This window comes from Triturus cristatus, chromosome 11 (genome assembly GCF_964204655.1).
Source record: "Triturus cristatus chromosome 11, aTriCri1.1, whole genome shotgun sequence".
Lineage (NCBI taxonomy): Eukaryota > Metazoa > Chordata > Amphibia > Caudata > Salamandridae > Triturus > Triturus cristatus.
Window position 1 is genome coordinate 462,076,637 of NC_140594.1, and position 19,123 is coordinate 462,095,759.

Consider the following 19,123-nt stretch of genomic DNA (forward strand, 5'->3'; position numbering starts at 1 on the left):
CACCTCCCTGTGCGGCAACAACATCTGTTTCCGCACGATCTGCCAGTGCCACAGGGAGGGAGGATGACTCTGGCGGAGAGTCCTCTGCACCGCAGACGCCTGCACCTGAGGATCCCCCCCAAGAAGATGAGGGGTCGTCTGAAGAAGGACAAGTGAGATGCAGATGTCAATGCACATCCCCCAGGGCCTCTAAACCTGTTCTGGACCATGTTCTTTGTGCGCAAACCATTCACCTTGTCGTATCTAACACAACTCGCCTACATGACATGGAGGATTCATGTTGGTCCAATGTAGCAGATGACTGTGGACTTTACTCTGGACGTTTTAGCTGCCAACACTTCCAACTCTAATGTGAACTTTGGATTCAAAACCCAATGTACAGCACCCAGCTTCCTGTGCACTATCCTCACACATGTTTGTAAATAAACTCACCAGTACACTATACTTGCCTCGGTTGTGATTCCAACTTGTCATGTGTCATGGAGATGTTGATCTGCTAAACAACACAGTGCATGCCAAATACTACAACAATGTGATCACCGTTATGTGAGTCATGGTGATGTGACACATGTGAGGGAGACCCACCACTATGGCACCACAACACATACTCGCCATGGCCATGTAACTCATCCCACACAATGATGTTGACCTGAAATACATTGGAATGCACAGACACCACACCTATCCACAGTCAGTGGTAACAATCCCACAGGTGAGCAAATGTCAGTCAGATGTGGGAAGACAGACAACACATCTAACAAAGCATAGCACAGGTTTATTACACATCAGCAACATGTTTATTCCACAATAGTTGCAAGGTAATTATACGTTACAGTGGACACACGGTCACAAAGTGTCAGAGAATTGAAGTCCAGGGGTGTGTGGCACATCACTTGATGGGAATTGACAGCTTCCACACTGGTGTTGGATTCTGGGTGTTGGGGGTCATTGTTGACCAAACAACAGGCAAAGTACCCTGGGAAGGACAGACACAAGACACAATCAAAAGCACAGCAGAACAGGAGAGAAATGCAATACACATGCACAAAACATGTCAAAATAAACCTACACAGAAACAAGTTAGCAGTTCAACACTATTGTGGAGTACAGACCATCTGAAAGGACACATCACTGCACGCATCCAGTCAAGTGGCACACAGACACACTCAAACAGCAACAGAGCAGCCCCAACACATTTCAGGCTATCTCAATACATTGACATAACAACCCTGTAAACTCACATTCAGGTGAAGAAGTTGTTGATGAGCTGTGTGCGGACGTCACCCTCATCATCATCATCATCATCATCACTGGCATCATGGCCCAGGCCTGGATCCTCCACAGGTGGCGGAGGTAGGTCATCGCCATCCTGGATGAGAGGCAACTTCTTCCGCACTGCCATGTTGTGTAGCCTGCAGCATACAAGGATACTTTTGCACAACTTTGCAGGGTCATATGGGAGGGCCCCTCCGATCTTGTCCAGGCAGCAGAAGGGTCTTTTAAGGAGACCAAATGTCCGCTCAATCACCCTCCTGCTCCGACCATGTGCCTCAGTGTAGCGCATCTCGGCTGGTGTCACAGGGTTCCTGAGGGGTGTCAGCAACCACAGCATGTTGGGGTATCTGGAGTCACCTACATACAAACAATTAAACAATTAGCTGAGTTTTGAAAGAGGGTGTTATACAACATAGCCAAACACACACAATGGTAAACAGTCAGTACACACCAACAAGCCAGGCACGCTGCTCTGGCATCTGTGACATCAGCATTGCAATGCGACTACTCCTCATGATGTAGGCATTGTGTGCAGAACCGGGGAAACGTGCACACACATGTGTGTTACACATGTCTGCAAGACATACCACCAGAGCATTGATGGAGTGGAAATGTTTCCTGTTCCGGTATGCCTGCTCATGTGCCAGTGGTGGTACCAGGTATGAGTTATGGGGCAGGGGGTGCACTTCTCAATTTTCCAAGTTAATTCAAAGAGGCAATTGGTGCTGCAGCAAGCAAGAGCTGTCAACAATTACTAATAAAAGTTCTGAATGAATCACAAGTATGAGGGTTTGTGTTTACTGCGCACTGTTCACAGGTGTGTAACCAACAATATTTAACCATGTGTGCTCATTTTTTCATTTGTTTACTTATAAGAAAGCATTTCAAACCTTAGTGGCAAAATTTTTGGATACATTTATATTTGATATCATAACATAAATCTCAATATTTGGTTGAAAATTCCACTATCATGTACTTCAACAGAATACATAAATTCAATTATACATTTCCAAAAATATACATTCATGGGTGCTCATGCCCAATGCATTTCGGAACATACAAGTTCCTTCCTCAGGGGAAATTCTGGAATGAAAAGATATAAAACATAATTTTATTTTATGTCTGTCCATATGGAGGCTCAAAAGTGAGTGTGTTTTTAGCTCAACATTTTTTCATTGCGTGTTAATTAATCATACCTTGAATAGCCAATGTGTGTCCGCATAACCGGTAGTCCTAAAATGCCAGATCACAATGATAATAGTTTAATGCCGTGAAAGGCTGGAAACCGTAAAGCCATCATATTTATAAAGGCTTACCTCATAGAGATTTACCGGTGGTATTGTCTGAAATACAGAGCCGAGAGAAAATCTAATGTGAAAACCATGACGTTGAAACAATCCAAAAAACAGGGTTGCATGAAACATTTGAACAGCATTTGTACAACGTCAACTGCCTTACCTAAATGGCACCCATTTCGTCAGATATCTAAACGGAAAAACAAAATAAACGAAAAAACGAGAAAACAACATAAGTAGAGGTTAGGCCTTAACCATTCCTCAAGGAGTGATATTAAAAGACGTGTGCGGTTAAGTCTAAGGAGCCGATAGAAAAGTGCCTCATACCTGGAACTGATACGATCGCGTTCAACAAGGTTACTTCTGTGATGCTAGTGGGGTTCTGCTATACGTTCACGTTTAAATCGCGCTGTGAAAGCGCGAGTTGTAAACATAGAAGACGGGCTAACAAAGTGGAACTGGTCTTACGAAAATGTTCGCACTGGCGCCATAGTTGAATGTAAACTTAGATGTGGCAATTACCATGAAACTATATTAGTAGTAACTAAGAATGATAACGAAAATAATGAAGAATGAAAAGCTCGTACTGGAGAAATTGGTATTCAAAAGGTAACTAGCTTTACTTGATATACCAACTAAATGACAAAATAACTCATCAAATTGAACACGATGTGTGTATAAAAGTTTAGCGTTCCGACTCAAAAGAATGCTATTAGTAAAGCTGCTATCTGATCAAAATTGTTCACAGATCGTGCCAAACCTGAACGTGATGTTCCATATCAAAATGTAATCAAATGATATCCCAAAAATATATACGTAAAACAACACTATCCACTAAACGAAAGGATAATGTTGTATGATAACTGTAATGATGCAGATTGTCAACGCATGAAAATCTAGTAATATGATATAATGCCTAAAGATGGTATAATGTAGAAATGTAGAGTCAGGCTGAAATGAACTGACTGTGTGGCATGTGGTGCTGAATGAAGGAAAATTCATATAAAGAACATAAATTATTGGCTGTGTTGTAAGTGTATCTAGAAACAACAAGAGAGAGAGGGTTGAGATACACTCTTAATCCCCCAAAGTCAATGAAAAACAACGAAAGAGTGTAGTAATAACCAGAGAATCAACAAAGATGATTCTCCAAAATCAAACTTCATCCCAGAAGGACTGAGTCAACCTAACTTTGAAATAAAACCCTCACTCACCAACATGGTTGGTGACATGCTTCATCATGGGGTTTTGCCAGAGGTGCCTTATGCACCTCTGGTGTGCTTCGACGCTGATTTTAGAGCGGAGCAACCAAATTCCAACTAAAGGCGTGAGGTGATTTAGTGAGTGAAAATCAGGATAAAGGAATTAAAAATCCTGTGTCGTCTACCAAAACAGTTTAATAGTGGCGAGGCAAGGATGGGTTAAAAAAGTGAAGAAGGATAATGACTCCTGGCGTTAAATTGGTCAGGTTTATCCTCAAAATGATCGGGTGGTCAACATGTTTCAGCTTGTCAATGTATTTTACTAAGCTTTCATCAGGACCTCATTTTGAAAAAACACCTTGGCGGTATAAGCACACTAAGGCTTACCCTAACCTCAGGTGTATGGAACCGATACACTCACGGTTAACAGTGGAGGTCTTCAACCGATTCGAAGAGAACCTCGTGATCTGTGAAAAGAATTATATTTTTACAGATAATACATTAGACATACAGAAAATTATCAAGGTGTATGTAGCAAATGGTTGAGTCAAATGTCAGAACTGGCACAAGTAAAAATCTAACTTGTAGTCCCTATAATTTACCGCACTATTAGTAACATATGACAGTTCCCATATAGTTTAAGAAGCTCTGTGCGGTTCAAATCCCAAACAAACCCATGTTTAAATAAAACTGGTACTTGGAAAGCATTCAATCCGGAGTCTATGTTTGGGGTGAGATTATTGAGACAGTGTGGAGCGAGTTAAAACAGGCACTTCTGAACGGTTAAAACGAGACGCCAAATCGTCCCAAAAGGCAAATAAACAGTTGGAAAACTTAAAAGGAGAGAGCTTACGTATTTGATGCTGGAAAAATGCTCCTTAGGCAAGAAGGCGGGTGGCGGGACTACAGAACAACTGTGGTAGAAAAAGGAGATAGAACGGGAAGTATTACAACCTTGAACTACCCGTCAAACCATTCTACCTAAGCGTACCGCACTATAAAAACCACTCGATACCAGTGTAGGGCGGTACTCACGTCGTCCAAGTCCTCAGCCTGGCTGTTACACCTACATGGGACCGCCGAGCCCGGAGTCAACAAGAATAGAAATCCAGGAGTTTAAGTACACAGGGTTGGCGCGGAGAAGCCGGAAGTATTCTCGTCTGCCATGGGCGTGAGCGCCGCAGCGGTAAAGGCAGAGAGAAAGGACTTACTCGCTGACCCTCAGGAGAGAAAAACAACTAGAACGTCAAAGCCTCCTGTCGTGAAAACTTTATTGGGGAGTGTATGAAGACAACAGTTTAGCAGAATCGATATAAAATTCAGGAAATCATACTACCAGGGCTCGCAAATGTTTATTAGATCTCCCAATGTGTAGAGATCTATAAAAACAAACTCGGGGCTTCAGTTTGAAAATGTACTTGAAGTCGTCATGATTAAGTCCCTGGGAAGTCAGAAATGGTCTTGTATGTTTAATGTGTGTACGCATCGACAACAGGGAGGCAGAGGCAGTATTAACTACCTATGTAACATAAACTCAGATCACTGGTCTAGCCCTAAAAAATTATTAGTACACAACCCTCAGTGTAAAAATCCCTCAATATAGGAAACACGGGAACTAGAGTCAGAGCCTCCAATTATAGGACCTTACGAATTGGGAGCACAGGAGACCTGAGAGTTTTGTGACAGATAGTTGGAGTCTGGGAAACTAACAGCAAAAGAGAAGGCCTTTAACTATTATGTCTCAGAACTGTTCCCCAAGGGATATTATCGTTAAGTCCCACTTGATGTGTTGATAGTCGGTAGACCCAGCGTTGTTCCTTTTCAAACAACAAGGAAGGTTTTGCTTTTTCAATGATGGTCCATTGTAAATCATCCGCAGTATGATTGAAGCGTAAGAAGTGTTCAGTTAATTTTGTCGTGCTTCGTTTACATCGAACGTTACTTCGGTGTTCACCAATACGTAGCTTGACTTTCCTAGTGGTCATGCCCACATACTTCAAACCACATGGACATGTAATAAGATAGACCACATCAGTCGTGTTACAATTAGTGTGGCTACGTTGAGTCCAGACTTTGCCATTTTCTAAAGCCAAGGTTTTGGTGGGAGAAGTGAGGTGGCATACACTACATGACCCACAGGGGAAATGGCCCAGAATGGGTGGTAAGCCCCAGGTGTCAAGGACAGATGGTTCAGAGAACTTGTTTGTGATCCTCGGTCTCGTATGAACAAGAGAGTCTTTAATGCTCATAGCTTTTTTGTATGCAAACAAAGGTTTTTCCCATTTGATGTTATTACTCTGCAGAATCCTCCAATGTTTCTTGATGGATTTTGCAATGGCATTGGAGGCTACGTTGTAAGTTGTTACACACGTTAGTGGTATATCTGTGGGCTCTTTAGGGTAATCCTGCAAGAGAACCTCTCTAGGTTGATTTCTTGCTCTTTTGCAACTTTTGTATAAGATAGTCTCAGGATAACCCCTCTGTTTCAGTTTGTATGTCAGTTCTTTGGACTGTATACGAAAATCCTCCACCTTGCTACAATTACGCCTGATCCGCAAGTATTGACCATAGGGGAGGTTTTCCCGTAATGGTCGAGGGTGAAAGCTAGAAAAGGTCAGAAGATTGTTTCTAGCTGTAGGTTTATAATATGTTTTTGTCAGAAGAGCTCCATCGATCTTCGTGACAATCACATCCAAGAAAATCATCTCATATCTGTGAAAGGAATGGGTGAAAAGCAAATGAGGGTCACAGGTGTTAATCCATGTCAAAAAATCACAAAGGATACTTTCGGGACCCTGCCAGATGATAAAAATATCAATATATCTTTTCCAAAAGGAAAGATATGAAGAAAAAGGGTTGAGTTGGCTTAGGATAAATTTACGTTCAAAATCAAAAACATAAAGTCCTGCCACACTCGGCGCAAAAGTGCTGCCCATCGAAGTTCCTGTTGACTGGAGGTATAGTGTGCCCTCATATTCAAAAAAGTTCTTCTTGAGTGCCAAAGTAGCACATTCAACAATAAAGCCTTTCGGAGTTTGGAAGGACCAATTGATAGAATCGAGAGCTTCCCCAATGACCTTGATTGTGTCGTCCTGGGGAATACTTGTATAAAGACTCTCAATGTCTAGAGATACAAGGATCGTGTTGTCATGATCTACTGTAAGTTCTTGGAGAGATGCCAAAAAGCTTTTTGTATCTTTCAGATATGTTGGGGTATCCTGAATGATTGGTTTCAGAAAAAAATCACAAAATATAGAAAGAGGCTCTAGTAAAGAGCCAATGCCCGATACTATGGGGCGACCCGGAGGGGGTGACTTATTTTTGTGAATTTTTGGCAATGTATAAAAATAAGGAGTTATGCCTTTTCCTTTCGTCAAAAAATCAGCCTCGTGTTTGCTTATGTACCCACTAGTCTCGGCATGCTCAACAAGATTGCCTATCGTAGTTCTCAAAAGTGGGGAAGGATCCGAAGTCAGAGGGGTGTAATTCTTCAAGTTGTTTAGAAGGCGTCTACATTGAAGATCATAATCTGTGGCATTTTGGATTACGATTCCACCCCCCTTATCAGCAGGCTTTATAACGATGTCAGAGTTACTTTTTAGTGATTGAAGAGCCTGGAACTCAATGGCACTCATATTTTTATAAGTTCCATGGTCCTGAAAGGCTTCGACGTCGTTAAAGACTGCTTGTTCGAATGCGGTGAGTCCCGCTGGAACCAAATGGGGAGGGGGGGTGAATGTAGACTTCAGACGTAAGGCGGTGTCACTGGGATGATCTACAAGGACATCAGATTTGTTTTTCTCAAAGAAAGATTTGAGTTTTAACTTTCTGAAAAATTCTGAAAGCTCACAGTGCAAGCGGAAGCGATCCAACCGTGCAGTGGGCACAAAGCCTAAACCTTTCTCAAGTACTTGGCTCTCTGTCTGTGTCAATGTGACCGAGGAAAGATTCACCACTAGGCTCTCTGATTGCTGGTTCCCGCCTTGCTCCGTGTATGGTTCCCTATCCCTTCCTCCTGCTCCCAATGGACCTGATTGTTTCCTCTCCTTCTCCCTCGTCCTCGCCTGCCTCTGTCTAAAAAAGGAGGGCGGAAAGTATTGGATTGAAAGGGAGGTAACTGGACATAACCCGGGTTCCAGCCCATCATTGGAAACTGGGGAGGTTGAAACTGGTTATGAAAACCTAAACCCCCTTGGTTTGGGTAGGGTTGCCAATTCGGTTGGTACTGGTAAGGTCGATTTCTGCCTCTGCCCCGCTGTCTGGATTTTATACTCTCATTACTTGACCCGCTTGAAAAGGAGTCATTGTCATCTGTCAGCTCTTCCTGGGCATTGCTATCAGTTGGAGGAACGTAGTCTGGGTTGGCATACGGGTATGTTTTGTTAAAAGAGAAACGCTTAAGATCTTTTTGGAATTTTTGAGCTTTTGACTGTGTCAGTGTTTCCTTATATTCATTCATTTCTTTATTAAGCTCATCCAATTTCTTTTTATACCCAGTCAACGTTGTACGGAAGTGCGTCTCAGTTAGTTGAATTTCCACCATCAATGCCTCTGAAAGTCTGAGAGCAGTTTTAATAATTAAAACAAGCCAATCGCGGGTGCAGTGCCACGCAATTTGGGCCCAATCTCTACGAAACACTGGGTCATCGAGAAAAATACGAGGGGCGTTGGTCACCAGGAGGCCCTTGGGGGCAATGTTATTACGTAGGTACTCTGTTAGTATAGTGCCATGCAAAATGGTACGTATACGATTTCTTTTTTGTTCAGTCAATTTCTCCCATTCACTCGTTTGTGAAATAGTTTGTGCTATAGAAGAGTCAGCAAAAAGTGAGGAATCAGCTAAAAGAGCGTCAACCTCTGCATCAGTGTACGTAAGCCCTGTGTTTTCCATTTTAAGTGCCGATAAAAATGAAATCTCCAACACTAGAATCAATACTAATCTCTTGCAGCTGTGCGCTGCCCAAATATATCTAGAAACAACAAGAGAGAGAGGGTTGAGATACACTCTTAATCCCCCAAAGTCAATGAAAAACAACGAAAGAGTGTAGTAATAACCAGAGAATCAACAAAGATGATTCTCCAAAATCAAACTTCATGCCAGAAGGACTGAGTCAACCTAACTTTGAAATAAAACCCTCACTCACCAACATGGTTGGTGACATGCTTCATCATGGGGTTTTGCCAGAGGTGCCTTATGCACCTCTGGTGTGCTTCGACGCTGATTTTAGAGCGGAGCAACCAAATTCCAACTAAAGGCGTGAGGTGATTTAGTGAGTGAAAATCAGGATAAAGGAATTAAAAATCCTGTGTCGTCTACCAAAACAGTTTAATAGTGGCGAGGCAAGGATGGGTTAAAAAAGTGAAGAAGGATAATGACTCCTGGCGTTAAATTGGTCAGGTTTATCCTCAAAATGATCGGGTGGTCAACATGTTTCAGCTTGTCAATGTATTTTACTAAGCTTTCATCAGGACCTCATTTTGAAAAAACACCTTGGCGGTATAAGCACACTAAGGCTTACCCTAACCTCAGGTGTATGGAACCGATACACTCACGGTTAACAGTGGAGGTCTTCAACCGATTCGAAGAGAACCTCGTGATCTGTGAAAAGAATTATATTTTTACAGATAATACATTAGACATACAGAAAATTATCAAGGTGTATGTAGCAAATGGTTGAGTCAAATGTCAGATCTGGCACAAGTAAAAAGTGTGTTGTAAGTGCTCCGTGGTAGTGACGCTATACAAAACATGACATATCCAATCTATCAATCATGCCTATTGGAATCATGGTGTCCAGGGTCTTGATCCAGTAAACCTCACGATGGAGTAGTTTGCTGTTGTTATGTACCCCTGGTGTAATTTTGACTCTCTCTATGATTTGAAAACGTAATTGAGAGATAGAATGTTTTGCCTCAATCCAATGGGCTGCCAGTTACGAATTCACATTTCTAGTTCTTATTCGGCTTTTGTGTTCTGTCAATCTGGTCTTGATTTTGCGTTCTGTTTTGCCAATGCAAATTCTTCCACAAGGGCATTTTATTCCATATATCACATTGCTAGTGTTACAGTCACTCGTATGTTTTAATGGGATTGCTTTGCCTGTAGTAGGGTGAGTAATGTAATTACCAAGAATTACGTTATTGCAGTGAGAACAGTTAAAACATCTGAGTGTGCCTTTGAATATAGAGGTGGTGGCGTCAACACGAGTTTGAGATAGTAGTTCTCTCAAATTTTTTCCCCTTGTGTAGGCATTTAAGGGAGGTTCTTTGAATATATCCTTGAAATCCGCCTCATTGGCCAGTAGTTCCCATCTGTTATTGATGATTCTTTTAATTGCTGAAGAACTGGTTGTATATTTGGATACAAATACTGTGCTATTGATATTTGCAGGTTTGTGTTTAACAAACAGATCACTACGTTGTTGATTGGCAACTCTCTGTATGCACTCTTGAAGAATAGTGTCGGGATATCCTCTTTGAATGTATCTTTGTCTATACTCTTCTGTTTTTTCCAAACAAGCTTGGGGGTCAGAACATATACGCTTAATCCGTATAAACTGAGAATACAGTAAGTTTTTTAAGAGATTTCTGGGATGAAAGCTTGTAAAGTCTAGAGCGTTGTTGCGATCCGTAGGTTTGGAGTAGGTGCAAGTTTCAAGACGAGCATCAACAGGATTTTTTGCAATGGTAACATCCAAATATTCAATCTTGTTGTAATCAATCTTATGGGTGAACTGTATCATTGGATCAAAAGAATTCATCATTAAAATCATGTGGTTCAGTGTTTCACTAGAGTCCATCCAGATAAGAAAAATGTCGTCTATGAAGCGACAGTATAATCCAATTTTAGACCACCAGTGTGGGTTACTCATGATGTGTTGATGTTCAAAGGAAGCCATGAAAATATTTGCATAAGCTGGTGCCCCAGAAAAACCCATTGATGTGCTGAGACCTGTGTATAATATGTTTCATTCCAATTAAAATAACTGTGGTGTAAGCAGTAATGTAGAAGTTGTAACAAGAAGACCTTATCTGTTTCAATATCTTCTAGTTGGAGTAGAGCCCACTCTACTGCGTCTATACCTGCTGCATGGGGTATGGAGGTATACAGGGCTACCACATCAATTGTGCACAGTAACCAAGATGTTTGTATATCAGAGCGAATGTCTTCTAGTTTGGAAAGGAAATCAGTAGTATCTTTGATGTACGATGTCCAATTCTGTACAAATTTCTGCAAAAAGTGGTCAAGGTATCTTCCTATGGGATCAAAAATGGCTCCACAACCAGAAACAATTGGTCTGAATGGTGGGTCTTCGAGATTTTTGTGTATCTTTGGTATCATATATAGTCGAGGTCTTCGGGGGTTGACTGTTGTCAAGTATTGTCTGGTGGAACCATCAATCCATTTCATATCTACTGCATGTTGTAAAATCTTGTCCAGTAGTTCTTGAAGTTCCAACATTGGATCTTTAGGTAAAGGTAAATATATTTCAGAATTCATGACATGTGCGTTGACTTTCTGTTGATAGAATGTAGTGTCCATTAACACTATTGCTCCACCCTTATCAGCTGGCTGAATGGTTATTGCTGGATCATTTGCGATTGTTCTGATGATAGCATGATCATGTTTAGTGACATTCTGGTAATTAATTTTCTTCAGGTTCAAGGATTTGATGTCTTTTTTGACGATTATTTCAAATGTGTCTAACATTTTGTGAGAGGTTGGTGCTTGAAATGTGCTTTTAGGCTTAAATCGCGCTTGTTCACTAGTCGTTTGATGTTCGGATATTACCACATTGGTGAAGAAATGTCGTAAACGTAAAGAACGCATAAATCTGAATAGTGATACTTCTACTTCCAAGAGGTTAGTAGTGCTGGTCGGTACATATGACAAGCCTTTATTAAGAATCTTGCTTTGTTGCGTGGTCAAAGTCATTGAAGAAATATTTACTATTAGAGTATGTTCTTCCCGCTTCGGAGCGATTTGCCTACCCTTCCCTCTCCTTGTTGGGCCTGTGCACCTAAAGTCCCTCTGTTTATTTCTGGTGGTAATCCTTGGTTTTGGACCTGTGACAAAAAAGACGCTGTACTGGCTGTTTGATTGTCATCTATTGGATCTGTGGTGGAACCCATCTGGTTATTTGCTGATGTTCCTGGTTGCATTGGAGCTCTGGACGTTGAAATCTCCTTATCCGTGACTATGCTTTCCTCAGATGAATGTGTAGTTGGTTTCCGTTGATCAAATCTTTTGCGGGCATAAATTTTTGCCCACGTGTAGACTTCATTTAGCTTGTAGTCTATTGTGTCTCTCTTGTATTTTCTTAATTTTCCTTCCTGGAGTTCTTTGCTGTATTTTTCTAATTTTTGATTTAAACCCTCTAGGTTGATTTGCCAGGTGTTTTGTTCTAATCTTAATTCCAACTCTCCTTTTAGGGTTGCTATCTCATCTTCAAGCTCCCGTATTGTTTTTGACAGTTCCTCAATGATCAAAAATATGAGGTCTAGTGAACATTTGTTTAAGATTGAGTACCGCTTGTCCATAAAAGCCGGATTTAGGTGAAATCGGAAAAGCATGGATTTAATTGACAAACGTAAACCTCTAGGTATACGTTTAGCCTTGTGATACTGGACTAACGTTGAGGCATGTAGTTTTTGATTTAGTTGTTTTCTGGTTAAATATTCCAATTGCTTTAATTGTTGAGATATCGAGCCTAGTGGTGGTACCAGGGACACATGTGTGCCATCAATAGATCCAATAACGTTCGGCATCCTCCCCAGTGTATAAAAAGTATCCTTTATTTCAGTGAGTTGACCTGGGCTAGGAAACCTGATGTACAGGTCAAGGAAATGCAACATCCCCTCCAAGACATCGCGTAGCATACAACCGAACATAGTTTGCGACATACCACCAGCAGTAGCCACAGTGTACTGGAAGGTACCAGTAGCAAAGAACTGCAGGGCTGCCATCACCTTCACCTCTGGGGTCAGTGCTGTAGGGTATGTCTGGCCAGGTAGCAGATGTGGCACCAACTGCTCCACCAACTCTTCAATCAGTGGCCTGGTGAAGTGGTACCGTCGGATGCAGTCGCGTTCCTGCATGGTTTCAAGGTCTGGGAACGGCCTATGGACAGCTGGTGCCCTGCAGTACAGAGATGAACAAAGGAAGATTGTCGATTCATCCACCCACCTATGACCAAGCAAAATATCACATGATACATCATGACAATACACAATGTACTGAGGTGTGTGCTGCTGGGTATGGACACATATGTCCCCTACATGCACATCACCTCACATCTCAAGTCCATATGTCTACATAAGTTCCATGTAGTGCAATAGCCAATCATTGGGCTGTGTCACTGTACCTATGTACTGCTGCCACATTACAAACACACACCACAGTGACAAGTGAGGCCTGATGTCTCCCAGGCATTACACCTCTTTGACATGCAGATACCCAGGGTCCCTGTATTGCCACATGGAGACTGGCATGACATGGCGTATCATGTACATGCCACAAAACAACCGTAAGTCCACAGGTAGTGGCCACTGTTGTCTCTGCAGGCTCTACATGGATGTCTTGTAGACACACACACACCATCAATGTTGATGCACAAACCACATTGATGTTGAGACTGTCCCCCATTGGGCACATTTGATCATCCACATCTGAGACACAACATGCACACAGACTGTGGGTGTACATCAGCATTTGGGCTATAGGTCTCACTGTGACGTACATACCACCACACCCAGAACTCAGGGTGTATGTGCTGGAGCAGAGCTTTCTGTTGAAAATTTATCAAATTTTAAGCTCCGGTTTCGTCTATATGTTATGATTTAAAATTACTAATTTGTAACGAATAATTAATAGTTTGTTTTGTCTGGATTAATCAACATTACTAATGAGAGAAACTACACGTGGGATGCATATATGTTGCTTAGTAATAATGTGCGGGTTTATTAAATGAGTGTCGCAAGTGCTATTTGTTTTGTGTTTATGCGTTTAAAATAATGTGTACTAATGCTTTATTGCGTTGCAGAAGGCTAGATAAGTACATACACATAAGGGTAATAGTGGGGTTTAACACTGTTCAAATCATTATGATGTGGTAACATTGTTTGTGTTTCTTTTAATTAAGATGGTCCGTTTTGGCCTAAAACAAGATGGCTGCCATTTACAGCCTGCGCTCGAGTGATCGAATTTTGATGAGAGGCTTTGCTGAACATGGTCAAGAGTCACCTGATCGCAGATTCTGCCTGGGTAGAAAGTTTTCCGTGAGGACAGCAGCTCCGGGAACGATTCCAACAGTCCTTGGAGAAGGATAAAGCCACAATGAACAATGACTAGCCTGCGGTGGCTCTGCTAAGATATCAAGGAAGAGCATTTACGAAAGAAACATTTGCAAACTTGAGTTTCCTTCTTCCGTGTTTTTATTTTTGTGATTTTTCCTGAGCGGAGGTTTTCTAAATGTAACCAAGAGACTTCCTTTCCTGCTCGCCCTGCTCAGTGGCGCAACGGATATCTAACATTTGTTTGTAACTTTTATTTGCAACTTTCCCTATAAATATGTTAGACTAGAGAGGGTCCGTGTTCGTTCGGTTCGTTCGTTCTTTCCTTGTGGTCATCGCATCTGGACGTTTCCTATGCTGAGGACGGCGGCTCAAGAGACTTTACTGAGAGACCTGTCCTGACCCCATTTAGCTAGAATAGGTAATTATGAGAATAACGATTTGCTAATGATTGACTTTCTATTTGAATTAATTTAGATAAACAAGCATTTGTTTGAATTCCAGTGTCGGGTGTTTATTCTTTGTCAAATGAATTTCTTATGTTTAAAATCATGACTCGGGACAATGTCATTAAGGTCGCATCGACCTCATTGTAGATGCAGATTGGTTTAGGTTTTCTCTCCTATATTCAGTGTGGATAGAGTAATAGTGTGAATTTAATGTGATGCACCCTAGCGTATGATGTATGATTGCGCGTGTGACTGTAGATTTACTCTGTCCGTGGAAGTAGGGAGAATTTATATGCGTTGATCTGCAGCATATGTGACATGTCCTAGACATATCCAACCTGCAACTATGTCCATGACTCATGACCATAACTGTACAGTTGCACATCACAGTGGTAATGTGCACAACACACAAAGGATTCTGTTCCCATGAACACGTGCACAGCCTGGGAGTGGCTGCACAAAAGTGCCACACAACCAACCAAATTTTTGCCCACCAAAACACACAGGTAATTCAGCTTAACATGCCATGGGACACAGTGTGGCACATGCTGTAGTGTGGTAGGTGTGCACCTGAGTCCCTGGCAAGTAATTGTGTGTGGAAGCCATCAAAAAGTAACACCAATGTCAACCGACGCGGGTGACTATGCGTACGCATTGCTCTGTTCAGGACCAAGCTGTGCGTACGCTTAGCCATTGACTGCAATGAGAACCAACGCGGGTGACTATGCGTACGCATTGCACAGTTCAGGACCGAGCCGTGCGTACACTTAGCCTTTGACTGCAATGTGAACCGCCACGGGTGACTATGTGTACGCATAGCACAGTTCAGGACCGAGCCGTGCGTCCACTTAGCCATTGACTACAATGCAAACCGACGCGGGTGACTATGCATACGCATTGCACAGTTCAGGACAGAGCCGTGCGTACGCTTAGCCATTGACTGCAATGCGAACCGACGAGGGTGACTATGCGTATGCATTGCACAGTTCAGGACCGAGCCGTGAATACGCAATGTGAACTGATGCGGGTGACTATCATGCTTATGCGTCGGGCAGGCATGGACCGAGACCTGCGTACTCCTTGGCCATTGAATCGTATGGAGACGGTTGCGTGTGTATTTTCAAACTACGCATTGTACAGTCAGTTGACCGAGCCGTGCGCACCCATTGGCTCTGGACTGTCATGGAGACGGATGCAGATTCAAAACTTGTACAAGTCGTGCGCTGGAAATTCAGTTGGATGCCTACAACAATATTGCAATTGCTAGGGTTTTATGAAGGTGAAGATTTGAACGATGCGGAAGACGTGTACGAGTCGTACATTTCCATGGATTGGTCAGATTCATAGAATGCAACCATGTTGGACCTATCACTTGGGACACATGGCACAGATTCTGCCTCTGCAGCACAGATATAAGGCTGGGTGGCCCCCAGTGAGCTCACTTGCCTGCACTACATGCAACTGGACCACATCTCTGCTACCACTGCTGCTGTCTCCGCATCCTCTGGCTACTGCTATGGCACGTACTCTGGAGAGGGCCCCAGCCTTCACTGAGGAGGAGAACCAGGCCCTGCTGGACGGGCTCCTTCCACAGTACAGCAAGCTGTATGGGAAACCAGGGGAGCAGGTGAGTGTGCAGTCCACTGCCTTCATAATTGTGCATGTTGTTTGACTAGCAGTACTAGCAGTGTGTATACCAGTGGCAAGCATACTCACTGAGTACTTTCATCCCCCAAAGTGTGTAGGTACATGTAATGAACAGATGTTCTGCAGCTAAAGTGTATTTGTGCAAGCTTAAACTTCCCAGGCATTGTTAACATGTCAGACATGCAGGGCATTTGTCCATTTTCATGGGTGCACTACCTGTGTAACTCATTTTCATTTGTGATGACGACATGTATATCAAACTGTTTGCAGCACAAATATGGGCCATGTGTGTTAATGGACTTTTAACTTTGTCATCCTCACAGGTTGATGCCCACCAGAAGCAGGAGATATGGCTGACCATCGCCCGGGCAGTTCGATCCGTGGGGGTCTGCAAGCGCCGGATCCGCAACTGCCAGAAGAGGTGGCAGGACCTTCGGGGCTGGACCCGGAGGATCGCAAGGGTCCAGCTGAAGCTGTCACCTCCTCACAGGAGGGGCGGACAGCGGAACCTGACCCCCCACATGCTCAGGATCCTGGTGGTGGTCTTCCCGGACCTGGATGGGCAGCTGAAGGCCAGACAGCAACAAGGAGGGGGTAAGTCCATGCCTAATCTGTGTACTATGGCTGACCTGGTATTTGCAGTCATTTGGCCTGGTCACACTTCCACATTATGTAGGTCTTGTAGTCCAGTACTCATGTCTCTCAATTGTGTGATGCACCCTCCTCATCTGATCCACAGGTGTGGACCCTACAGTCTGTGGCTTGTGTCACTAGGGCATTGTATCCCTGCAGTCAGCTATGCTTCAGGTTCCAGACAGCATCTGTTACCGTGACTCTGTTGTGGGTTTCATGGGTGGGTCAAATGTTTACACAATGCCTGAGATCTGACATGTGATCTGTGTGTGCCCTTGATATGTGTTACATTTGCTGGTCTGACTCACCACATGTGCCTGGGGTATTTCAAACACACCCATGCAGCAGGGGACTCCAATTTGTGTGCCTCAGGAGTATGTATATCAAGTGTGTCACACTTGCTTAGCCATATGACTACTGTCCAGGGCTAAACACTGTTCCACGTAGACATGGGCAGTCATGCCTACTCAAGGGCATTCAGAAACACTCTGTAATCCCACTCCTGTGTATCAACTTACAGGTTGTGCTTAGTGACATGTGCCTTCAGATGTCTGCCTCTGTGTCATTGTGGTGTGGCTTTCTTTTCCGGACAACTGGGGTGTTAATGAGTTTGAGGGTCAGCAGGACATCTGAGATGTGACTACGAGAGACAAGACCTGTGTAACATATAGGTGGGTGATCACTTGACTGTGCACAATGGTGTATGCAACTATGAACTTCAGGCAGCTGTGTTTCATGCACAGCAGACTGTGATGTGCTCATGTACAGGGAGTTGTGTTCGGAGAGACTCATATGTCTGTTTTGTATGATGTGGGGTCTTCTGGGTCTGGGATATGTTGTTTGCAGGGGATGGACAAGTGCACTTGTCAGCTGCAGAGTTTGCTTTTCCAGGCATGCCAGTGCCATGGCATTTAACTTGCTATGAGTGATCCTGCATTGTGCTCCATGCACCCCATTGTGGCATAGACTATCAGGACATGAGAACATCATAGTGTGTGTTGCTGGCATGCAGCGCAAGCATGTGAAATGAGACTCTGGCCATCCCTTCATCCTGACACCTATACTGAGTCAGTGGCAAGAGATGTGATGTGTGTATAGTGACATACTCCTACATGTTCACTTGCATGTCCAACAAATGTGTAGGTGGTGCATGTCAGCACAATGGGGTATTAGCATCCAACATGCAACAGACATATGGGTGCAAGTCCAGGAGGGATATGAGTGCCATGGTTGATGGTGAGACTGACGATTGGCTTATTCTAAACAGTGTGAGCACTTTGAGCAGTGTTCAGCTGAAGATGCCAGGGCTTGCCCTGTGATATGCTGTACTCACTGTGGTGTGTGCAGCCAGTGCAGGTGACTGACGTTGGTCTTTTTTTCCTAATTCTATCCAGATACATCCACGGCCACAGGAGGGGACAGCTCCACAGACCAGGAGGAGCCACAGAGCCTGACTGGAACAGAAGGCGAGGAGTTGGAGGGATCCAGTGGTACGGAGGGCGAGTGGAGCCACACCGAGGAGTCGTCAGCACCATCCATCTCAGCTGAGGGCCACGGCAGCTCGGAGGATGACTCCCTTGTGGAGGCGGGTGTCAGCAGCCACCAAACCCCAGCTAGTGAGGCTGTCCCCGCCACCGCCCCCACCACCACCATCACTAACCTCCCATTGGCTCCCATCCCAGAGGTCCGTGGAGGCTCCCGTGTTTGGGAGCATATCTCCTTTGTGCCAGGCACCGCACCCCCTGCCCCTGTGTCCCCTGCTGCCCTGAGTGAGGAGTCTGTGGACTTGCTTCAACAGATCCATGTAGGGCAGACATCAATGCTGAGTGTCCTCCATGCACACACCAGTCTGTTGACACAACTGGTGTTGATCATGGAGGGCATTTCATCGGGCATGTCTGCCCTACAGAGGACCAATCAGTCTGTAGCCTCCTCCCTGACAGCAGCAGTGTCCCTCCTCCAACAGTCCCGCACCTCTCCTACTCCTGCACCACCCACGAATCCTAGCACTCTATCTGTCCCAAGCACACACACACCAGCACATTCACACAAACCCACAGACACGGGCAGCACACAGACACCCAAACCAAGGGCTAGACATGCACACAAGCAACCTCAGGGGACTGATACCACACTCACAGGGGATGGTTTGCAGACACACACACAGTCATCCACAACCACTCCACAGTCCTCCGATACCTCTCCCTCCCAACCCCCTTCCCTTGCCTCACCTGCAACCCCATCTCCCCAGAAGCTCTTCCTCTGTGACCTTGGCCTCTTCCCCACCGACCCAGCAGATCCAGCTTACAAGGGGAAGAGGAAGTCCCCA